Source organism: Myotis yumanensis, unplaced genomic scaffold (assembly GCF_028538775.1).
Source record: "Myotis yumanensis isolate MYYU_CA2020_CCGP unplaced genomic scaffold, mMyoYum1.0.hap1 SCAF_14, whole genome shotgun sequence".
Lineage (NCBI taxonomy): Eukaryota > Metazoa > Chordata > Mammalia > Chiroptera > Vespertilionidae > Myotis > Myotis yumanensis.
The window spans coordinates 39,180,409-39,206,463 of NW_027223765.1; the positions used below are offsets into that span (position 1 = coordinate 39,180,409).

At 40.0% G+C, this 26,055-nt stretch overlaps 1 long non-coding RNA gene across 1 annotated transcript in view; it reads right to left on the reverse strand.

Moving 5' to 3' along the window:
• Positions 1 to 14,632: 14,632 nt before the first annotated feature.
• The window catches only part of LOC138992685 (uncharacterized), a 155,966-nt gene continuing 144,543 nt past the window's right edge, over positions 14,633 to 26,055 (reverse strand). Inside the window, exon 3 of the long non-coding RNA XR_011468121.1 lies at positions 14,633 to 16,357. This is a non-coding gene — a long non-coding RNA (uncharacterized lncRNA). The remainder of the gene's footprint in view (positions 16,358 to 26,055) is intronic.

The following is a 26,055-nucleotide window of genomic DNA, read 5'->3' on the forward strand; positions in this document are numbered from 1 at the left end:
ATTGGGTAACCTATGTGCTGGGCCCTATGATAAGTTAATTGCAGCACATGAGCCCTTTAAGAATCATATCTGTATTCCACTATATTGCCAGTGGGTCTTGTGGACATAAGACCTATTAGTTTCTGAAGCTAGATGTTTTGGGTACTTGTCTCTCAGTGCAGGTCTTAAAGTTTCCCTAATGTGAGGTTTAAACTCTTTGCTCCACAGTAAGAAGTTCTGGGTTTGGGGTTCCCTGAGTTGCTGCACCAGGGGTGGGGTTTATGGCAAGACTGTGTCCCAGCCTCTCCTACCCACTTCAATGTGGGGTTTTTTTCTTACTTGCCCAATGTGTAGTTGTTGCTCAGCTCACTTTTAGATTTTTTTTGGTAGGTATTTTTTTTGTTGTTTGTTTGTTTTGTTCATAAGAAAATGTTCTATAAGTAGGTGTAGATTAACTGTGTCCTGGGAGGAGGTGAGTACAGAATATTCCTACCTCACCATCCGAGCCCTTTGTTAGTCTTTAAAATCCAATCCTGGGCCCCAGCTTTAAAGATCTGATTTGATATGCAATTTAACAAGAAACTCAGGTGATTCAGACAGCCTCGGGATTGCACTATAAATTCAGGCTCCTTTATGGTAGTATAAATGCATACTGAGGCATAAATGGTTTGTAGCAAGCCCACAATGCATTCTCTCCCCTTCTTGGATGGAGAAGTTAAGCAGAGAATTACCTAGGGAGGAGAGAAAGTAATGACACCAAATCTCCTTAGAAACATGCCAATAACATAATAGATCTCCTGTCAGCTCTCATCATGCTATTTGCTAGTGGGAGAACCCTTGTCTATGAAATGCTTTTAGCAAGATGTACCCGATCTATTTATAACTCCGTATGGTAAACAAACCCAAAACACCAGGGGTTTCTGAAACAAGGCTCCATAGAAAACATCATATAAGCTAGGTAACCATGTGAGTAAACAATTGAGATTAAAATAAGTACAAAACAGCTGTCTTTTGTGTACATGTAGCCACAGATATTAAAGACCTCATATGTTGCTAGAGGTTCCAGTGCATCTTGGCAAGAAAGGACTGGCAAGCAGTGTCCATGGTCGCAGATTTCTCTTTTGGGCATGTGCCCCCTGATTAGTACTCTCTAAATGATTAGTCAGTCTTGATGCTACGCAGGTCCTCTGGTTTGTATGAGTGTGCTTTCACATGATACACACAAAACTCTCCATGTCTGGGTCCTGCTTCTCTCATAGCCCCCAAAACCTGTCCTCTATCCACCAGCCATATCACACAACTGCCTGGAGTTGTACACCGTGATGCCTTATCTTGGACTACATTCCTGTTCTTCTCTGCCTGAAATTGCTCCTGTATCCACAGCTGATATCACAAGACTCAGCTCAGGTGTCACCTCTCTCAAACATCTCCCTAGGAGAACTGACCACTCCCTGCTGTGTGTTCCACAGGACACCAGACCGTGACAGGCTTCCTTCGAGGGCCCTCTATCCCTTTACTACATTTATTTTTGTCTAATATCTATTTCAGAATCTGACTTGATACTTACCAGGAAGTATAACAGCCTGATGTTACTATCAAAAACAGGTACAGACATTTGTACATCCCAAGTTTTCTACCACTAAACTTCATATTGTCCTGAAGCCTTAATCTAAACTCTAGGCTTTGCTATTATTTGTAATTTGTAATTTTTTTTATTTTTATGTGATATTAAAATGAGGTACATTCTTATGTGCTGAGTCAGTGTTTTGCCTCGTTGACCTTTGTACCCCGAGTGCTTTGCACACAGGGGAAATGTGAGAGGAGGTGAGGGCTAGGGAAAGCAGGGCTGTTTTGTCCTTGGACCGGATTCATGGCTCTGGGCCCTCATGGGACTGATGGGCAGGAAGACTCCACCAATCCCTGGTAAAGGGCAGCCCTATAGCCACATGGAACTGCATGGTCCAATGAACACAGCCTCCTGGAAAATTCCTCCAGATTACAGGTTGTTACAGTCAAGTGCCATGCCTGCTGTGTATTAAGATCACTGAAGCTTTCCTGTGGAGACAACAGCATTATCAAGTTTCAACCAAAGGAGAATTTATGATCTGCTACCTTGATCCTATGCACTCTTCTGGGGAAAATATGCCTTTATGAACACACTAGTGGCCCGGTGCACGAAATTTGTGCACATTAAAAGGGAATTAATTAGAGGAAATATTTTAATATTGCTATTTGCCCTTTCTCTATAATAGAAGTGTCAGAGATGAAAGAAAATTAGTAAAATGTGTATGAAAATCTTCCTCCTGTCAGAGTTTGGGGCATGCCGTGGGACCCAGAGTCAAGTCCCTGCCCACCTGTGTACACCTTGAAATCGTGCGAGACCCAGACGTGGCCGGCCCCAACCCCATTGAGCAAGATCCAGACCCAGCTGGCCCTACCCCTGTCAAGCCCCGCCAGGCAGGGGGCGCAGCCTCAGGTCCCCCTGCCTGGCAGCAGGGCAGCAGGCATGGCCTGAGATCCCCCGTCAAGCCCCACCAGGCAGGGGGCACAGCCTCAGGTCCCCTGCCCTGGCCCCACACAGCCTCGGGTCCCTGCTGATCGCTAGTTATGGCTTGTTGCTGAAACCCCGCCTCTGCTGTGGGCACAGCCATCTTGTGACAGAGTGAGGATCAATTTGCATATTACCTCTTTCTGACTTGAAAAGGATTCCCTTTCTGACTTGAAAAGGATTCCCTTTCTGACTTGAAAAGGATTCAGTTGCTGTGGCCCAGTTCTCAGACTGCACAATCAGAGGGAATTCAGTAAGATGGATTTGATTGCATGCAAGATGCCAGTAGAGAGCATTGCAAACACAAGCCACTGGCTTGGGCAAACCCAACCCTGGACTTTTGACATACCAGTGCTGCCATTTCTGTGGGCAGCAGCAAGGTTCCTCAGAGTTCTGTTTATAAAACTCGAATGACTTTGGGAGTCCTGCCTTGGAGGTATGATGCAATGGTTAGAGCAGACAGGAATCCTGGGGGACCTCAAGTCAATGGCTGTTATCACTGGACTTAGTGCCATCCCACAGTTGTCCTCCAAAAAAGTGTTTTTTTGTTTCCTACCATATTCCCAGCACCTAGCATAGCACCTGGCACACACACACACTGCTCTGTATTTTTATTTTGATTGAAAGATGGAGTGAATAGTCAGCCAGAAACAGCTGTTTCTGAAATCATTTTCCCTACTTACCTGGGTTAGCAGAAAATCATTGCTGAATGAAGCGTAGGAATACAAAATAAATATTTAACAGATAAGTAAATTGGGCAAATGTTTGGTTTTTGATTGGGTGTGCCTGGAGAGGAAATGAGCAGTGAACAGTGGCAGGGGCAAGCGTGCGGAGGGCCACCAGAATACAAGATGCATGAACCTCAAGCTAGAGGGACCCAAGCACATCATCTTTTACTGCTAGACAGTTGTGAATATAATGAACTCCCGGAAGAAACACACACAGGATTTAGGGTTGTTGATGTCCGTTGCAGTTTAGCCAAATTTGATACTTAGCTTCCTGCATAAACAGGCATTTTATTGCTCATAACAGGGCATCGGGCTTTTTGCAACAGACAGACAGAAAGTGTCTCTGTGAGGGCATCAAACATCCATGTCACACTCTTGGAAAAACACATTAGTAGTTTCCCCGGCAAGAAAAAAAAAATGAAGCTAGGAAGCAGAAAGAGTGTGATATTGAGGTTTATACATAAGAACATCCAAATCTGTAGAGTTTTTATGAGTTTAATAGAGAGTATTTGAGCCAAACAGAATACAGGCCTGAAAGCAAGATCTTAGTAGACTTAGAAAATGCTCCAGAGAATGACAGTTTCTTTTACACATTTGGAATTTAGGAAGATTATAAGAAAGTGGGAGAAAGCAAGGCAGAGATTAGATTATAGGATAGTTAAGATTCTGTGGTCTCTTGAGGATTGTTAGGTTGCTGAGGCATCTGAAAAAGAAGCTATTCAAAGGTGTGTTAATGTTGGTGCACGCGAAAAATGGACAGGCCTTGCGGACAGGTAAAGATGACCTTTTCCTAAAGAAGTTATAGGCCTAGGGCATGACTGTCCACCGGCACCTGCCCAGTTAGGAATTTATGGCCAGATCACCTTGTGAGGTTACTTTTGGTCACTGGACTGGTCACATGTATTACAGAGCCCCTTTTCATCCACAGGAATATGTATTTGGTCTTCATTCCTGTTTCTGGCACAGAGCTCCTAAAACCCTTAGAATTCCTAAGTGATGACAGCAACAAAGCTATTTTATGCTAATGAGATGATTTTTTTTTTTTTTGTCATCTCTGTGGATGGGGGCTGGGTTTCAGAGGAGTCAACCAAGTGTTTAGAGAATTGGAACTTGAGAACTTTCAGTCCCCACCCACTTCGGGGAGGAGAGAGAGGCTGGAGGTTGTTAGTCACCGGTGGCTAGTGATTTCATCAATCATGTCTATGTAATGAAGCATCCTTAACAAAAAAAAAAATGGAGGAAGGAGTGTCAGGGAGCTTCTGGGTTGGTGAACCAGAATGCTTCCGTAAAGCCAGCATACCAAGCCCCAAAGTCCACAAGGGATAGAATCTTCCTTGCTGGAGTTCTGTGAGCCACTCTAGGCAATTAGGCAAACCCAGAGAGGGCCTCCTGGGCCCCCCTGATTCAGTCAGAAGCTCAGGTAACAACTTGAACTTGCAACGGGGGGCGGGGGGCAATCTTTTGCCATTGCATTCTTAACCTGTGGGATCTGATGTTATAACTAGGTAGACAGTGGCAGATTGAGTTGAATTGTATGATTCCCAGCTGGTGTGGGAGAACTGCTTGGTGGTGTGGGAAAACCTCCAGGCATAGGAACTGTAAAGAGCATCAGCTGAACTGAGGCCCGACACTTTTGTTGGAGAAGGCGTTGGCACGAATTAAAAGATGCCTGCCCCCAACCTCTCACAGCCTCATTCTAAAATACTAGAGTTCTTCAGGGCTCTGCCAGCTTCCCCACCCTTTAAATCTGAGATTGCACATTTCCTAGATGGCCCCTTAAGGAATTCAAAGCCTAAGATCCAAGTGACCTCACAGATAATAATAACAAAAAATAGATTATTATGAGCAAAAAAAAAAAAAGAAAAAAATACTTTGTTCTCCTGTCAAAGTCCTCCCTGGCTGTGTTTGCGTAGTGCTTATGCGGGAGGTTTGCTAACACCCGGCTGTGACAGCTGTCTCCCCAGACAAGCTCTGCCTTAGCCAGCTGCTGCTACCAAGTGACACAACTCCACAGCTGCTGTCAGCCCATTCTCCTCTCATTAGCTTCCCTTTCTGCCCCTGACAGGAACCCATCTTGCCTTACCACAAACTCTTCTCCACTCCCCTGTTCCCAGATCTGTTCTGTTGGCCTGTCCCATCCAGCCCCATGCACTGCTCTCCCTGCCCAGTCACCTCCTGACACCTCACTCCTGCTGCCCTGGCCTCCACCGGCCATTCTCTGCTCCCCAGCCCCAGAGCTGTTTCTTGATCTTTCCTCAGATTTCAGCATAATTATCTTTGCCACTTATGATTACTAACTTAGTGCCATTGCATCTTATTTGGCTTCCTGACCATCTGAACAGTCTCTTTTTTTATGGTTTTTCTCCTGGAATGAGAGAAGGAGTTATTCAATGAATTGAAATGATGTGAAAATTCTAGTGAAATTTCCAACTGATTATAATTCCCTGAAAGTTACACTTTCTGGAATAAATGCCACCCCAATGCCAATTCTAATCTGTCTCTCTGAGCACCACTGTAGTGAGAGTCCAGTTGGTTATAACTCCACATCAGGCTTCAATCATTTTTAAAGACTTACGCTGGAGTAGTAAAGCTGTTAACATGCAATGGATGTCTAAAGTGCCCCGGAAACCTAGATGACAAACCAAAACAGAAGGGGATGGAGAGCCCTGGCTGGTGTAGGGCAGGGTTAGAGTGTTGGCCCGCAGACCGCAGGGTCTCGAGTTTGATTCCTGGTCAAGGGCATGTCCTGGGTTGCAGGTTCGATCCCCAGCCCTATTGGGGTGCCTTGGGGAGGCAACCAATTGACGTGTTTCTCTCGTTCTCTCCCTCCCCCTCCCTTCCACTCTCTCTAAAAATCAATGGAAAAAATATCCTCAGGTGTGGATTAACAACAAAAAAAGATGATGGAGATGACACTTTATTTCGATGAGTCCATTAACGTGGCAATAAAAGAGGTAATTAACATAAAGAGTTTAATTTTGCATAAAGCCCGAATATAGAAAGCATTCAATATTAACTATTGCTATTACTTTTAATTATTTCAAGACCATTGGAATAGTAAGTTAAGAAAATGCCCTCTATAATGACTATGGGCTGGAAGTAAGGAAACAGAGATAAATTTCCAATGACCTGGAAATAAAAGAGAATAAAAAATTAAAAATTCTTGACCAACTATGTTAAGTGTCAGTGAAGGTGTTGTTGGACTAGGGCAGTGGTCAGCAAACCGCGGCTCGCAAGCCACATTCGGATCTTTGGCCCCTTGAGTATGGCTCTTCCACAAAATACCACGTGTGGGTGCGCACGTACAGTGCGATTGAAACTTCGTGGCCCATGCGCAGAAGTCGGTTTTTGGCCTGGGCGAGTCTATTTTGAAGAAGTGGTGTTAGAAGAAGTGGGGGTACATTCGCTGAGGTCGACCCCTCAGGTTGAGGACATTTTTAGCAAAGGCCAACTTAGGAGTACCCTAATTAAGTTAATAACAATGTACCTACCTATATAGTTTAAGTTTAAAAAATTTGGCTCTCAAAAGAAATTTCAGTCGTTGTACTGTTGATATTTGGCTCTGTTGACTAATGAGTTTGCCAATCACTAGGCTAAGAAGAAGGAGTTTTGAGTATGGAGAAATTTTCTGCATTGTTGGTTGGGGTATGAGTATGCTAGGGCTGCTGTGAAAAGTACCACTAACTGAATGGCTTGAACATCAGAAATTTATCGTCTCAGTTCTGGAGGCTGAAAGTCCAAAATCAAGGTATTGGCAGGGCTGGTTCCCTCTGAGGCTGAGAGGGAAGGATCTGTTCTAGGCCTCTCTTTTGGGCTTGTCGCTAACCGTGTTCCCGTGTCTCTTTATAGTGCCTCTCTTCTGTGACTGTGCCCAGTTTTCCCCTTTTAAGGATAGCAGTCAGACTGGTGTGGGAGCCCACCCTATCCTGGTATGACCTCATCTTAACTTACGACATCTGCAACAGCCCTTTTCTAAATAAAGTCACATTTTGAGGTACTGGGGGTTAGGACTTCAATATATAAATTTTGGGGGACACAATTTAGCCCATAACAGTTGATGAGATAGAACAAAATGCTTTAAAATAGACATAGCCTCGGCTATTAATTCCAAGTATTAGGCACACAAATATATGGGTAAAAGTTAGCAATTATAATATTCTTTAACTGAGAAATACAGTGGGGCCTTGACTTACAAGTTTAATTGGTTCCGAGACCGAGCTCGTTAAGGAGCTCATTAACTCAAATTACTCTGTCAACTCAATGCAAAAAATCGGCCGAGAGACAGCTGGTATCTCAAAAAACTCGTTAGTCGGGACACTCGTAAGTCAAGGCCCCACTGCACTGACCCAAAATATTAAGTAAAAGACATATGAGTTTGTCAGTCTCAGTATGCACCTTACAGTAAAATCTAGAGTCAAATTTTTGAAAAGAAGGTATTTGAATATTCAACACATTAAAAATCTTAGTAATATAATAACATAGAATTAGGTATATTTTTTGGATTATATAAACTGATTGTAACAGTTCCTATGTGAAATAAACTAATATTTTCACTGTATTATACCGCCAAAGTGGAATTATGAAAACTATGAGAATTTCTTAACAATATATATTTTTTTATTTTCAAGTGGTCTACAGAAAATATGTATTTTTGTATTTTCAAGTGGTCTGTTATATTTGAATTTTTATAAAAAGGTATTTTATAGATTTTTTAAAAAAACACTCCATCATTGAACCATTCCAGTTTCAGTCTCACCTGAGTTTCTACTTATAAACATCTTTATATCTTATGAAATTCTATTAAGCAGATGTTTATTTTATTGTCAATTTATTTCACTAAATTTTTTCACAAAAAATGACAGATGTACTTTGTTTTTCCTTGTTTCACTACATTTGAGTCAAATTGCCGTGTAATTGTAATGTTAAAATCTTATCTGATAAAAACAGAATTAGCAGTTATCGCTCCCATTTGGGTTTTTTTGCCTATTCTTTCTCAGTGCCAGGCCCAGTGCTAAACTTTTCAGGAGGCAGAAAAAGTATTAATATTGTCGAGTCTAAACAGTATAAAAGGTGAGGAGAAAAGTGTATTTAATGAAACCTTAAACGTGAATTCTTTTTGGTGAGGGCATGTTCACACAGATTCGGGTTCACCCAAGCCTGGCCAGCTATTTTTCTTTTATTGATGAAAGCTGTCTACTAGGTGTTTAGGTTTCCATCTATGATATGCTAGCAGTGTGTTAAGGCCTGGTTATAAATTACTGGCATTTTTACTCTGTTTTAGTTTGACAACTTGAGTGGAATAAATAGTTAAAATGGTCCATCAGTTTTCTGTGGATGGAGGTAATAATTTCATACAGACTGAAGGTAATGCTGATATTGAGAAAAATTCTCTTTTTCTGTGACTGTTCTATTGGGATAGATGGGTAGTGTTTAAGCCTTAATAGAACTCACGTAATTTCTCTCAACTATCCACCCAGATGAAGATAATATCAAAAACAGATGAACTATAAGTCAACATAAGACTCAATTTCATGCAGAACATTTGAGATTGCTGTATTTCAGAAGCCCAGAATGAGGATATCTCCTGTATTTAAGAACATTTTCTGGTGATTAATACCACTACATTCAGGAAAATAGATTCAATTTGCTTCCATAAAATAAACCAAAAACTTTTAGCAACCTATAAACTTCTTTGTCAAATATTTCATTTGGCTTATCCCAGGACAGAGAAAACACGCCTGCAGTAGGTGATTTTATCATAACCCATTACCTTTGATTTTCAAACTATATGAAGATTTTCTCTTCCTTTCAAAAAACTTGAGTAGAGTCGGAATCAATGATAGAAGTACATAATATTTCACTAGGGAAAGTCATTCCGAACAAGCAGTTACCAGGGTTTTGCCTACACAACTACCTAAGATGAACATTAGCTGTGTGCACACTTGTTTGATGTTAGACAGTGGTTCTCAACAAAGGAGGGGGGGGGGGAAGGAACGTGATTTGCCACAGAAGGGCCATTGGACAGTGTTTGGAGACATTTTAATTGTCATACGGGGAGGCTACTACTGGCAACTAATGGGTAGAAACCAGGGATAATGCTAAACATCCTATGATGCACAAGGGAACCCTCCACACACACACATGCGCGCGCGCACACACACACACACACACACACACACAGACTCCAGATATCAAAAATATAATTAGTGCTGAAGTTGAGGAAGCCTGATCTAGATATTTTCCTCCTCCCGAGTAGTTGAACGTCAGATTAACTAATTGAAGACTTGTACAGTTGGTTGAGTCTTCAACATTTTATGAGACCAAATAAAGGTCATGGGCCCCATTCACAGGAAATATGATTTTGATCTTCTTGAATTAATTTAGACTTGTTTTGTGTTCTAACATGTGGTCTACACTAAAAAATGTTTCAAGAACACTTGAAAAGAAAGTATATTCTGCTTTGGCGTGAACTACTCTGCAAATATCAATTAAATTTATCTGGTCTAGTGTGTCATTTAAGGACACTGTTTCCTTGTTGATTTTTATCTGGAAGATCTATCTTTTGATGTCCGTGGGGGTGTTAAAAGCCCCTACTATAGTTGTATTACCATTAATCTTTCTATGTCCATCAATATTTGCTTTATAAATTTAGATGTTCTTGCCCTAACTGGTTTGGCTCAGTGGATAGAGGGTCAGCCTGCGGACTCAAGGGTCCCAGGTTCGATTCCAGTCAAGGGCATGGACCTTGGTTGTGGGCACATACCCATTGGGGAGTGTGCAGGAGGCAGCTGATCGATGTTTCTCTCTCATCGATGTTTCTCTCTCATCGATGTTTCTCTCTCATTGATGTTTCTGACTCTATCCATCTCCCTTCCTCTCTGTAAAAAATCCATAAAATATATATTTTAAAAAATTTAGATGCTCTTATGTTGGGTGCATACATGTTTACAAAGGTTATATCCTCTTGTTGGAATGACCACTTTATCATTATGTAATATCCTTCTTTGTCTCTTATAACCTTTGTTTTAAAGTCTATTTTATCTGCTACAAATATTGCTACTCCAGCTTTTTTTCCATTTCCATTTACATGCAATATATTTTCCATAACTTTACCTTCAGTCTTTGTGTATATTTCATTCTGAATTGGGTCTCTTATAGACCACATAAATATGGGTCATGTTTTCTTATATATTCAGCTACCCTATGTCATTTGATTGGAGCATTTAATCAGTTTATATTTAAAGTGATTATTGATAGGTACAAATTTATTGCCATTTTATTCTTTATATCTGTGGTTCTCTTTTTTCTTCTTAAAGAAGACCCTTTAGCATTTCTTATAATACCGGTTTGGTATTAATGAACCCCTTTAGTTTTTTCTTGTCCGGGAGGCTCTTTATTTCACCTTCAATTTCAAATGCTAGCCTTGCTAGATAGAGTATTCTTGGTTGTAAGTCCTTGCTTTTCATCACTTTGAATATTTTATGTTAATCCCTTCTGGCCTGAAATGTTTCTGTTGAGAAATAAGCTCACAGTTTTCTAGGAACTCCCTTTTAGTAACTTGCTTTCTCTTGCTTCTTCTAAGATTCTGTTTCTGTCTTTGGCCTTTGCAATTTTAATTATGATGTGTCTTGGGCCTCTCTGGCTTCATTGTGTTTGAGACACTCTGTGCTTCCTGGACATGTGTGTCTTTTTCCTTCACCAGGTTAGGGAATTTTTTAGCCTTTATTTCTTTAAATAGGTTCTCAAACCTTGCTCGCTCTCTCCTTCTGGTACCATCATTAAGCACATGTTATGGTGGTGTCCCAGAAGTCCCTTAGACTGTCCACATTTTAAAAAATTGCTTTTTGCTGCTCTGATTGGGTTTTTTCTGCATAATTGTCTTCCAAATCCCTGATTTGATTCTCTTCTTCATTTAGCCAGCTTTTGATTCCCTACTATATTCTTCATTTCAGATATGGTGTTCTTCATTTCTGACTGGTTATTTTTTATGATTTCTTTGCCATTTTTTATTATTGCTATCTCTGTGTTCAAGTTCTCACTAAGTTCCTTGAGCATCCTTACAACCATCGTCTTGAAATCTGTATATGGTAACTTGCTTACCTCCATTTTGTTTATTTTTTGGGGGGAGAGTGTGGGGTTGGAGGGGGATTTCTCCTGATCTTTCATTTGACACATATTTCTTTTTCTCTACATTTTGGATTCTCTGTATTTGTCTCTGTGCTATGCTTCTTAGTCTTGGTATGGTGGCTTATATAGTAGGTGTCTTGCAGGGCTGTTTTCTTGAGCTGGGTGCTCCAGGAATGTCCTTTGTGTGGGTGAGCCCTCCTGGTATAGTTGAGTCTTGATTGCTTTAGTCCCATATGTGGGTGGAGTTGCCCCTCTGGTTACCTATGAGGATTGATCCTGTCCATAATGTATGAGCTATTGTGCAGGGGCTCATTCTACAAAGCTGACTTTGCTCCAACAGGGTCTGGTGCCTGCCAAGATCTCTCTTATGGAACTAATTAGGTCATGTTCTGATGAGATCTGAATCCCACTGGGTGTTGGTTCTAGGGCCACTTGGGAGGGACTCCAGTGCAGGTCAATGTCAGGTGCTGCCTGTGACCAGCCCTGGGCTACCTCTTTGGAGCAAAAAAATGATCCATAGTTTGTGGTTGCCTCTGCTGGGCCTCGGTGTGCCTTGAAACTGCACACCAAGGCTGGTTACCACCAACACTGAGCCCAGGCACAGGTTGGCAAAAGGCCCAAGACTCGTTGAGATCCATCTTCAGTTGCTTCTTAGGCTCATTCACTGAAAGAGCTTCTGATAGTTTGTGAGTTGCGTGATGGAGGTTCCGTGAGTGACCTGGTAGGAGCCAGTGGTGTTTACCAGATTGATACCGGTTTAAGCTTGGCGCCAGTGCTGGATCTGAGGCCACTCAGCAACAGTCACTGGGTGCACCAAGGTCAGCTACCACCTACTGTGTGCCTCAGAACACTGTGGTGGGACAGAGTCTCAGGGAATTGTCAGGGTGAGGCCAGCAGAGTTCATCATGCCCAAACAGACCAAGATTTGGCCATGTGAAGGGACGGCTCTGCTCAGGAACAGTGAAGCTGGGCTGGTATGCAAGGGAAGAATAGACCCGCCCAAGAGCCATACAATCCAGTTTTTCTCAGAGACTGCCCAGATCTCCTGGAAAGACTTCAGCACCATGGAAGAGGGTATGCAGAGTGCACATCTCCTGGAGAGTCTTTTGCACCATGGAACCAGGCAGTCATAGCCCACTGACATTACTGTAGAGTGCAAGCTGAGCAGGGCAGGGCCACCAGGTGTCAGGAGGGTGGGGCTAGTGGTTCTCCCCTGGGGGGGCTGGTAGATCTCCCATGGGTGTGGGGCACTGCTACTCTGGGAGGTGGTGGGGGCAGGAAATTGGTCCCTGCCCCAGAGCCACACAATTGTCTGACTCTTTTGTGTTTGCCCTCAAGATCCCTTCACAAAGGCTGAGGAATCAGACTCCTCTGCAGGGCATGAGCTTGGCTGGATTGGGCAACAGGGGGCTGGGAGAGTGGGATGTGGGCAGTGAGGGCAAGGGACTCAGCGCAGGGACCCTGGTGGCTGTTTCTTCCGTTCTTTCCCTAGAGGCACACAACCCAGTCTGTCCTCACATGACTACAGTCTGCTCTGATTCACCTTCCCTCCAACGGAGCCCAGTATTAGTGGCTGTGAATTTTGTGCATTGGCCCTTTAAGAGGGCACCTGGGTTTCTAGCAGATTCCCAGGTGATTTTCACAACCAGATGTTATGTGGGTGCCTCTTCCTGGCTCTGGTGCTTTGGGCCAGGGAGCCCAGCATGGGGTTGAGACCCCATGTTCTTCAAGGGGGACTTACTTCTGCAGCTCAGATTCTTAGCTGAAGCACGTGGGTATGGGACCCTCCCTTTCTGCGTCTCCGCCCTTCTTGAAGTGGCTTTTTCTATAGAACCTTGGTTATAAGATATCTATTCAACTAGTCTTCAGTTGGTTATTCAGGTTGATTGTTCTGTAATTTATTTCATGGTGGTGATATTTAGATATGACATCTGTAACCACACATGGCCCCAGCCACTTGTGGGTATGTGAGCATGTGTACACCAATATTCACCCTGATCAAGAACATTATTGAGAGCTGCCAATCCATAACACACAGAGCAGTATCTAGAAAACTCTTTTTTCTCCTTTTCTTGTTCAGACTCCTGTGATGGATGAGAACTATCCCTAGAAACTCCTTGCTCTAACAACTTCTGTTGCCAAAACAATTAGGGCTCACTAAACCAGAAGTTTCAGAGGTGTTCTTGAATATTAATCTTTCCAGGAGGGTTTCTGCTTATGCCAGATTAGATAATGTGGTAAATGGATTAGAAAAGAATAAATCCAGAACCTATTTGCATTTATGCTTCCTATTTCCTAGCAGTGTTTCCCTGGTTAATTGTTAGACAGCCCATGGTAAGCAAGTTATCAATTAATTGCTGAAAAATGTAGTGTATTACTTTGGTCTTTAATTACCTACAATTTTTCTTTCCCATTAAATGATAATTTTATTGTTAACATAAACAAAGCTATTAGCACCGTAGTCAATTCTTTGGAAAAACTGTTTAATACAAATTTCACTTATAATAATGAATCCATTTTTTCTATAATGAATGCACCTCAGAGATGAACTTCTTTTAATTAAGGAAGTTCTAAGGAAGAAATGTACCTAAAGCCCTAAGCTTTCCTGAGAATAGTAAATTCCTCATTGTACTAGTGTGTACATTTTTATAAATATGTAATATTTATTCAGAAAAGTAAGTAAACTTTTAAAATAGTGGTCTTTAAGCTCTAATTTAAAAAGGGACTTGTTTGATAGAAACATTGAAGTATTCTTGCCCTGGCCTGTGTTTCTCAGTGGTTAGAGTGTTGGCCCTCGCACTGAAGGATCATGGATTCAAATCCTGGTCAGGGAATGTACTTGGGTTGCACGTTCGATACTCAGCCCCGGTTGGGGCACATGTGGGAGGCAACCCATTGATGTCTCTCTTTCCTCCCTCCCTCCCTTCCACTCTCTCTAAAGTCACTGGAAAAATATCCTTGGCTGAAAATTAATAACACATATTCTTACTTTTGAAAGTAGAGAATCACAAACAAAATTTAATATTCTTTATTATTTTTGGAGTATCCTTTGCATGTTTCTCCAAGTCACAATAATTTGGAAAGGATTGAATTTATTTTGTACCCATATGCCTATTTTTAAAATTATTTTACTTTAAAAACGCCCATTAGACTTACAGTATCCAATTTCTTGGATATTGGCCCCTTATCAATAAACAGTACCTTCCCATCCTGGATTCTTAAGTTTTAAAAGAAACAAAATTCAAATGAGTAAATTTTAAAAATCATATTGGCTTTATTCAGTGATTCATGAGTCTGGCAGCATAGAAAGGAGCTCCATGAAACTGGATGAAATGGAAGACTTGTAGGCAGAAGGGAACAGGGACAAAGACGTTATATTTGGCAAAGAGTGAGTTGGCTGTTGCAAGGTTACCTTCCTAGAAGAGGGCAGGGGTCTAGCAGGCAGATTACCTCACTTAGTGCTGATCAGGCAATTCTTGGTGGACTGGCTTGAGATTCCATTTCTAGGAAAAAAACTGCAACTCAGTCTTGGTTTGGTGACATGAGGCTTAAATAAGTGACACCATTTTGGCCCTTTTGTCTTTTTTTTAAACAATTTGCCCCTCCTCCCCCCTTTGATCAGAGTTAACTGTGAGATGTAATCAAAACTTAAGGCCTTGGTGCTGCTCCCAGCTACTACTCTGCTCTCACCTTTTTTTTTTTTTTTTTGCTGAACCTCTGTGTGATATACTAGTATTCACAGGTTGGTCGTAATGTCGGGCTCACATTCTTTAAGTTACTCATTCTCTTCGTTCCTTTTCTGATGTTCCAGTTTCAGGGAGATAATTTGCTTGGTGATTAGTGGCTGTGAACATGCATTTAAAGCTTTTGAGAGAGAACAGTGCACTAGGGAGATGCCCTAAGCAAGATAATCCCAATACCTGGAGTGTACTTCAGAGTCATGATCCCCACATCAATCAAAGTCATTTTTTGAAGCCAACTGGCTTAGTGATCTTAGGTAGTTGAGTCACACCTTCCCCAGAAATGTCAATCCAAGTGGTGTGGGCCACAGCACAAACACCTCCCTTCTCAGCTAAAATAGAATCAAGGGCTCTCATATCATCAAGAACAACTTTGGCCAGAGAGTCTAAGGAGTTTTTGTTGGGCAGCTCTTGTTTTAGCAGCAGGTTGTCCAGTATCTTCAAGAGTTAAGAAGAGGTTCCTGATCATAGCCTCACACGCATTTACTCCTGGCCAGGGAAGTAGGGATCTGCCAGAGGAAGCTCATCTTGAATCATGAGTGCCTCCTGAGACTTCCCATTTGAGTCTATGCCTTGGGACTGGAAAGGCGACAGCCATGGAGGCCAGTAAGTTTAAGGGTCTGCACACTGACCCTTGCCTTGTATGCCCCCACCCCTTTTCTGTGGAGGACAGAGCCTGGATATAGGTTCCCCGGGCTGTTAACCAGAGACAGGAAAATGAACACCCAGGGTAAAGGAATCTGACATGAAAACAAGGAGGCTGAGTTTGTTCCAGAGAAAGTGAGGCACTGGCAATCAGGGAGAAGTTTTGTGACAAGCAAAACTACAGGATCACCAGTACCGTGGCAAGTCCAACAATCGTTTGGAGGTTGAAGAACCCATTTTGCAGCGGCCTGAGATATGTGAACAATAGCATTATATTTCCAGGTCATATCAAGGCAAAAGATGGATAAAAACATTTAACAGACCTTCAAAGAATTGGGCTGGAAAAGGGTCAGAGGGAGGAGGCCTGGAAAGAAATGTGACTTCCATTCCTTCATCTGACTACAGGGAGGAAGCAGTCTCCCTGGATGTCAGCTACTTCTCTTCCCAGTCGATCTGATTGTGAGGCCTCCTGCAGCGTTCGCACAGGACCATACAGCAGGTGGAGCGCAGCTGTGTCAGTGACCAAGAGGACTTGGTAGGGTCCTTTCCATGAATCCTGCTTTTGCCAAAGCTTCAGAGTAAAATAATAACTGTAGGTAAAAGACAAAAGGCAAAAAATGCCTTGGTTAAAGATCTGATGAGAATTCATTATAAGGGAATTGACAAGGAAACTTGATTGATATATAATATTTTAAGATAATATCTGGAATTACAACTGATAACATTATACCAGGACATATCAGATTTCTAGGACTTTTATCAAATTTCTAGAACACATTTTAATAATATGCATCTATACAAATATAACTGAAGGAGGTTTAGCATCAGTTCTTATTTGATAATGCTTCTTATGTAATTTAATATATCAAATAAACATAATTATTTTAATATCTTACCAGCTGAAAGACAAATCCTTTGATTTTTCCAGGGGCCCTCTAGGAAATTGAAACGTTAGAGGTCAGAGAAGCATCATTTATAATTTAATTTGGGAAAAAATGTCAAAAGATTTGAATATTTTATTAAATAAGATCATAGATCATTTTAAAGTAATACTTTATTTTAAGGCAAATAGAGTTACACAATAGTGAACAAAACTTAGCTCTTTATATATTAAAAAGACTGGATATTCTTAAGTAATCAAAGACCTGATAAAGACAACATGAGGCACACTAAATTATTTTAAGAAAAAAATCTTTGCTGCCCATATACATGACTTAAGTATAAATAGACTTTTATAATCTCTTATCAAGGGTAGTCCAAGAAAACTTTTAACAGAAAAAAATTTAACTTTTTAAAGTACACTGTTATATTAGTTACATTAGTTTGGAGGGTACAATATAGTGATTCAACATTTTTATACCTTACAATGTGACCACCCCACCAATTACAGTAATCATCTGACACTGTGCAAACTTATCACAATATTATTGATTATATTCCTTTTCACCTTCACCTATCCTCCCACACCCTCCCTGTTGGCAACCATTCCTTTTGTTTTTTAGATTCCACGTATAAGTGAAGCCTTAAGGTATTTGTCTTTCTGTCTGACATTTCACTTAGCATAATATGTTCTAGATCCATCCACATTGTTACAAATGGTAAGATTTCTTTTATTGCTTCATAATATATAATCTATTATATATGTGTGTGTGTGTGTGTGTGTGTGTGTGTGTATATATATATATATATATATATATATATATATATATATATGTATATATATCTGATAGTCTTTATCCATTCTTCTGTCAAGGACATCGTATCATATCTTGGCTACTGTAAATAATGCAGCAATACACTTTGGGGTGCATATCTTTCTGAATTACTGTTTCATTTTCTTCAGATAAATACCCAGAACTGGAATTACTAGGTTGAATGGTATATATTTTTTTAAATTTTTGAGAAATCTCCCTACTGTTGTCCATAGTGACTACACTAATTTGCAGTCCCATCAACAGTGAACAGGGTTCTTTTCTGCACATCCTCGCCAATACATGCTTTTTGATAGCAGCCATTCTGACAGGTGTGAAGTGGTATCTCATTTTAGTTTTTATTTGCATTTCCCTGATGATTAGTGATGTTGAACATCTTTTCATATGTCTGTTGGCAATCTGTAAGTCTTCTTTGGATAATATTTCTTTTCAAGTCCTCTGCCCTTTTTAAAAAAAATTTTTTTTATTGATTTCAGAGGGGGGGGGAGATAGAAACATCAATGATGAGAGAGAATCAGTGATCAGCTGCCTCCTGCACAACCCCTTCTGGGGATTGAGCCTGCAACCCAGACATGTGCCCTAACCAGGAATGGAAACATGATCTCCAGGTTCATAGGTCGACGCTCAACCACTGAGCCACACTGGCCATGCCTCTGCGCATTTTGGGACTGGATTATTTTGGGGTATTGAGATTTATGCGTTTCTTATACATTTTGCATATTATTCTTTAGTAGATATATCACTTGCAAATACAGTCTCCCATTCAGAAGGTGGTTTTTTGTTTTGTTGATGATTTCCTTCATTGTGCAGAAGCTTTGTAGTTGGATAAAGTCACATTTGTTTCCCTTGCTTAAGGGAACGTATCCAAAAGGATATTATGCAAACTGATGTCAAATAATCTACTATGCTTTCTTTCAGGAGTTTTATGGTTTCAGGCGATATATATATATATAGGGTTTTTTTTGTTTATGGTATAAAATAGTGGTTCAGTTTCATTGTTTTGCATGTATCTGTCCAATTTTCCCAATACCACTCTTTGAAGAGACTGCCCTTACTCCATTTATATTGTTACCTCCTTAGCTATACATTAGTAGACCATATAAGCAAGGGTTTATCTCTGGTCTCTCTGTTAGATCCATTGATGTGTATCTGTTTTGATTATTATAGCTTTGTAGTATAGTTTCAAATCAGGGAGCTTGATACCTCCAACTTTGTTCTCTTTTTCAAGATTGCTTTGGCTATTAGTGGTCTTCTGTGGTTCCATATAAATTTTGGGATTATTTCTTCTAGTTCAGAGAAGAATGTCACGGGTATTTTGATAAGAACTGCATTGCATCAGGAGATTGCTTTGGGTAGTATGATCACTTGAATTAATCCTTCCAAGCCATGAGCATGGAATATACTTCCATTTTTTCCTGTTCTTCTCAATGTCTTACAGTTTTCAGAGTACAGACCTTTTACCAGCTTGTTTAAATTTATTCCTAGGTAGTTTATACTTTTTGATGCAGTCATAAATGGGATTGTTTTCTTAATTTCTCCTTCTGATTATTTGTTACTAGTGTATTGGGATGTGGCATTTTTTTGTATATAATTGTATATCCCGCTATTTACTAGTCTATTATTTTGAGGTTTTCTATGTATAGTGTCATGTCTTCTGCATATAGTAACAGATTTACTTCTTTCTTTCAAATTCGGATGCCTTTTATTTCTTTATGGCTAAAAACTTCCAATGCTACATTGAATAATAATGGTGAGATGCCGAGACCGGTTTGGCTCAGTGGATAGAGCGTCGGCCTGCGGACTGAAGGGTCCCAGGTTCGATTCCGGTCAAGGGCATGTGCCAGGGTTGCGGGCACATCCCCAGTGGGGGGTGTGCAGTGGGCAGCTGATCGATGCTTCTCTCTCATCGATGTTTCTAACTCTCTATCTCTCTCCCTTCCTCTCGGTATAAAAAATCAATAAAATATATTTTAAAAAAAAATAGTGGTGAGAGTGGGCATCCTTCTCCCTGATCTTAGAGGAAAAGCTTTCAGCTTTTTGCCACTGAGTATGATGTTAGTGTTACTTGTCATATATAGCCTTTATCGAGTTCAGGTTACATTCTTTCATACCCACTTTGTTTAGAGTTTTTATCATAAATAGATATTGAATTTTTTTCAAATGATTTTTCTGCATCGATTGAGATAATTTAATAAAATGAAATATAAAAATCATTTTCCAATTAAAATGGGCATTCAATATTCTATATTAGCTTCAGGTGTACAGTATAGTGGTTAGACATTTATATAATTTACGAAGTAAACTCCCTGATAAATCTGGTACCCTGCTGGCACCATACATATTTATTACAGTATTGTTGACTATACTTCCTGTGCTGTACTTTACATCCCTTGACTATTTTGTAACTATCAATTTGTACTTCTTAACCCGTTCACCTTCTTTACCCCGATCCCCTTTCCTCCTCCAATCTGGCAACAATCAGTTTGTTCTCTGTATCTATGAGTCTGTTTCTGTTTTGTTATCCTTAGTTTAGTTGATTTGATGAATCATATTAATTATTTTACAGAAGTTGAACCACCCTTGTATCCCTGGCATAATTTCTGGTTGATTGTGGTATATAATTCTTTTAATGTATTGTTGAATTCAGTTTGCTAGTATTTTGTTGAAAATTTTGACATCTGTGTTCATCAGCAATATTGAACTGTAATTCTTTTTTTTGTAGTATCTTTGTTTGGTTTGGGTATCTGGGTAATGCTGACTTCATAGAATGAGTTTGGAAATGTTCCATCCTCTTCAATTTTTTGGAATAAGTTAAAAAGGATAGGTACTAACTCTTCTTTAAAGCTTTGATAGAATTCATCTGTGAAGCCATCTGGTGCTGGGCTTTTGTTTCTTGGGAGTTTTTTTTATTATTGCTTCAATTTTATTGCTAGTAATTGGTCTGTTGAGATTTCCTGGGATTTTTGCTGGTTTAAGTCTTGGAAGGTTGTAGGTTTTTGGAAATTTATCCATTTCTTCTAGATTGTTGAATTTGTTAGCATATATTTGTTCATAGTATTCTTTAGTGATCCTTATCTCTGTGGTGTTGGTTAAAATTAGAAATAAAAGAGGAGAGATTACTTGTATTCTCTGTTTTGCTTGATGAGTCTTGTTGGCATCTTATCAGATTGATTAATTCCTTTAAAGAAGCAGTTCTTAGTTTCACTAATTTTTTTTCTATTTTTCTATTTCCACTCTGATCTTTATTATTTTCTTCCTTTTACTTTGGGTTTTGTTTATTCCTATTTTTCTAGTTTCTTGAGGATTTTCCTGCTTCTTGAAGTAGGCTTGTAGAGCTGTAAACTCTCCTCTTTTACATATATATATATATATATATATATATATATATATATAAATTGATTTTTTTTTTACAGAGAGGAGGGGAAAGGGATAGAGAGTTAGAAACATCGATGAGAGAGAAACATTGATTAGCTGCCTCCTGCACACTCCCTACTGGGTATGTGCCCGCAACCAAGGTACATGCCCTTGACCAGAATCGAACCTGGGACCTTTGAGTCCACAGGCCAATGCTCTATCCACTGAGCCAAACCAGTTAGGGCTGTAAACTCTCCTCTTGTAACCATTTTTGCTGCATCCAATATATTATGCAAGATTGTGCTTTCATTTTCATTTCTCAAGGTAGATTTTTATTTCCTTTTTGATGTATTGGTTGTTTAGAAGCATGTTGTTTAATCTCCATGTATTTTGTGGGGTTTTCTTCCTGTAGTTGATTTCTAGTTTCATGCAATGTATTCAGAAAATATGCTTGATATAATTTCATTCCTCTTTGATTTACTGGGGCTTGTTTTGTAGGTTAGTGTGAAAAATGTTCCATGTGCACTTGAGAAAATGTGTAATATGCACTTTTTAGATGAAATGCTCTATAAATGTCTATCAAGTCAAAGTGGTCTAAAGTGGCATTTAAGGCCATTATTTCCTTAATTTTCTAAGTAAAGCTCCAAACGTTCTTGAGTTGGGCAGCCCCAGATACATGTGTAGCATTGCCCCACTGTCTCCACTCTCTCTGGACAGGGCAGTCCTGCATGAATTATGGCAACGCTTTAGCCAACTCTGTACCCTCTCCAGGAGGGGCAGTGCTCCACTGTCTCTGCTCTTTCTCTGGACAGGACAGTCCTGCCTGCGGGTGCTGCAGTGCCTTTCTAGCCCTGCACTCTCTCCAGAGGGGGAGCCCCGCTAGCATGCATCCCAGTGGTCCTGCAAGCATTGCCCTGCTGCACCTGCTAGAACAATCTCCGGGTAAAGGGACCCCTTGTATGCTGCTCTAGCACCCTCCAGTTTTTGCTGGATCTAGCTCCAGGAAGGGTGGCTGGGGATGTGCTACAGTGCCCTGCGGGTTGGCCAGAGAGTATGGATGGAGCTCCCACCTGCTATCCACATTCAAGGGAAATGTAAGCAATAGTGCTCACCATTTTCTCCAGTCCTGGGTTGTTCCCTCAGCTCCCCAAGAGCCCTCGTGGTTCCCCAACTTTCTCAATCTGGTCCCTCTCTTGTTATACAGAAACTGTTCTTCAGTTGGTTCACAGTGTCTCTCTGGAGGATTTGCTCTAAAGATAGATGTACATTCAGTGCGTTCAGTGAGCTCAAAGTCCACCTATGCCAACTTGGATCTGCCTCCTCCAAAATTTTAATTTTGTACTAGTGTACTTTTGATCTTAAAATATTAAAAAGACAAAGAAATTCCAGTCTTAGCCAGCTTGACAACACATAAAACTCCTTTCCTGATTCCTTTTCTCCAAACCTTCTACAACTTTTCTTTATAAAACTTTGTGTTCAGTCACCCTTATCATTTCTAGTTAATTATGTGTATTGATTAGAATTATTAACCCCTAGAATCATTAATTCCTAATGAAAATTAATACTTAAGCAACCACAGACTGCTAGACTTATAAATACATTTCATAATCTCTAGAAGTATATACAGTCTTTCTCATAGTAACTCTTTCAGTGTGGCATAAAACATAATTACTAATAGGCCCACATATCTTTATTCCTCTGTAAAATGGTATCAAAAGTGAATAAACCTATGTTCAATAGTTAATGTTTCAAAACTTACCTCAGAAAGATTTTGAAATTTCTAAGTGGGCATATCATAAAGAGTAATTATTGTTGAAAAGTTCTTTATAAACTTTCATCCTTTTTACATCTATTGAATTTACTTGTTCTTAACAATTATATATATTTAGATTACTCATAAAAACATCATCTTGTTATATTTTTAAGGTCATTCTGTAACAGATAACATGAATTTATTTGACTTTTGTTAAACCTAGGTAGAATAAAAGCATATCTAATACTTATAGTTCTAAAGACATGCCTATTTTAATTAAAACAAACTTAAACTAGATTTATTTACTGAAGATTATCCTAGGTCACAGGAACTTGGAAAACATTTGGGTTAGTTTTTATGTCTCTGAGAGTAAACTTCATTCACACAGTGCTCGTTTGTCTTTCAGTCAATGAAATAGAGTTCTTTACTAATCAATTTTGCCAATACAATCTGGAGGTAGAAAACAATCACACAGCTGTAAAATACATACATAAACATACAAGTGCAAAAAAAATCTTTTGGCTTTTGTTTTAAAATTTTAGCCATAACTGTTGGACACAACTTATTCTGTAGGATAGAATAAATTCAGGTTATCTGCTCAGACATTTTACTAGTATTTTAGCAAAGATTTTTCATAGACCTGGTTTTCAAATAGACTTTTTCCCCCTTTTTGATAAGAATTTTCTTGGTTCCTAAAGAATACCTGGTTGAAAATTGGCATCTCAAAAGGCACACAGAAAGAATGTAAGTTTCAACAAGAACTTCTGTTCCCTAAGTCAAGATATTTTACAGTACCTGAAAGCCTTTTGAGATAAATAGAAAAGGTGGGCTTTGAATTGCTCTTAGAGCTGTATTGCTGCTCTTAGAAACTGCTCTGCCTAAATTGAGTCTTTACATTTCCTCAAAGAATTGGTGGCACATGGCCAGCGTGGCTCAGTGGTTGAGTGTCAACCTATGAACCAGGGGTCACGGTTTGATTCCTGGTCTGGGCACAGGCCCAGGTTGCAGCTTAATCCCAAGTTGGGGTGTGCAGGGGCAGCCAATCAGTGATTCTCTCTCATCATTGATGTTTCTATCTTCCTCTCCTTCTCCTTTCCTCTCTGAAATCAATAAAAATATTTTTTAAAAAGTTAAGAATTGGTGGCAACCTGAGTGACATCAAGGGGCTGACACACCCATCCAACTACATTATTTTCAATTGGCTTCTTTTTATCAGGGAGATCTTCAACTAGGATTTTTTTTAAAAAGATTCCTATGTTCTAGATTTAGAGCTGTATGCCTTTGGATTGGTTTTCTTTCCCTCTGAGAATATACCTAGTTTCATTTTAGCTTTGGGGAGAAAGCCTTTATAAAGTTCTTCTGAATATCAGCTTCTGATTTGGCCAACTTCTGACCATAGAACTACCTTAACAATCATTTTAAGTATCTGTCAAGTTGCAGCCGGGACAAACAGTAAATATTCCTAGCAGTGTTGAATGACCTCAGATGAAAAAGGCATCCACCAAGAGGTGCAAAAGATACTAGCTTCCCAAGTGAGAGAGTCACTCCCAAAGGAAGAAAATGTCCCTCAGAGTTGGCAACAGTCTGTAGGACGCAAATGGAGTGCAACCCACATTTCTGTCCAGCAGAGTTTTGGGGACACCCAAGCCAAGTTCTCAGGACACAAAACGATACAAGTAGGATGTAATAGCTGTCCCAGAGAGAAATAAAATCAATAACCAATGAGTCTGGAGTTGAAAAGAAAGGGACAATGTGAAACTTTACCTTCCTCTCATGACTCTGGAAAGGATTCTCACCCTTTGCTGGTTTCTGCCCGTTTTTCCCAGGGTCACATCTACAGGCTCCAGAGCGAGTATGCTGTAAAGTAGAGTGGAGCCCAAATATGTACTAGAATTTGGCAAGGTTTGAATTTGCCCCTTGTCTCATATTTAAGAGAAAAACTAGTAGTTTGTCAGAGTCCCATCAACCCTGGAAGAAACTAATATGGGGGTATCTGAAAGGCCACTAACTTGGCCAACTTTTGTTTAGGATCTTGCAGCCTCTTGTGAGGGAAAAGGCAACCCAGATAGAGAATTAGTAGACTGAGTACTCAGGTAAAGGAGAATAGAGGGGAGTAGCAGTAGTCACATCAGTCTTTTGTTGAGGTATCTCTTTTGTCTTTAATTTTTCATTAGACTTTTACAATGAATCATTCAATGAAATGATTTTGGAATTTTTTGGAGGTTTCCGCATGCCAATTAAAATAGGTATTCCATTCTGTTTGTTTGATTTAGGAGTTTTTGCTTTCAAGTGCACTTGTTAAATTAACAATCTTGTCTGATTAGAACATTTCCCATAATGGCCATTGTGATTGCAGGTTGTCATTTGCCATTTTTGTAGATATGTATGGCTTCTAAGACCACAGTTCTCAGATACAAAATGAGGAGGAGTTGTAGCAGTCAGTTATTTGAAATTTGAGGATTGCATTTCTTTGGCTAAACCTTGAGTCTCTGGGATACAAATTAATACTTAAGAGGAATGTGCCAGTAGGTTCAGGGTTATGTGGTGTTTTACAATGTACCTCATTGCATGAAAATTTGTTTGAGGTTGTTGGGTGACCTACTGTCAAATCTAACCCATTCTGTGACCAATTTTTCCTAGCACAGGAGTCATAGAGTTCAGTAGCAAGTGCTCTAACAGCTTTTAAGTTCTGGACCCGAACCTATCAATTTTGTAGCTTTGGCTTCCAATATTCCCATTAACAATAGATCTACTGCCTGGCCACAGAGGCTCAGTGGTTGAGTGTTGACCTATGAACCAGGAAGTCACAGTTTCATTCCCAGTCAGGGCACATGCCCAGATTGTGGGCTCAATCCCCAGTAGTGGGTGTGCAAGAGGCAGCCATCAATGATTCTCTCTCATCATTGATGTTTCTATCTCTCTACCTCTCTGAAATCATTTATATATATATATATATATATATATATATATATATATATATATATATACACACACACACACACACACACACACATACACACTATATATATATATATACACACTATATATATATATATATATACACTATATATACATACACTATATATATATACACACGCTGAAGTTGCTAGAGGGCCAGATCATTATAAACGTCTAAATAGCACAACATACCTAAGTATAAGTATCGTTGCTGATCAAATTCATCCTATCATGTTGATGGCATATCCCAATAGAGATGGCTTCTTCCAACAAGACAATGCGCCATGCCACGGTGCTCGTATTGTGCAGGAGTGGTTTCAAGAACATGAGGGAGACTTTACCTTGCTTAGGTGGCCCCCACAATCACCAGATCTCAATCCAATTGAGCCTTTGTGGGAACGAAGTTAAAAGAGCCATCAGGCAGCTGGTTCCACAACTATCAAATCTCACAGAACTGGACAGTGCTATTCATCAGGCATGGTGTCAGATAGCTGGCATCACCTTTCAACAT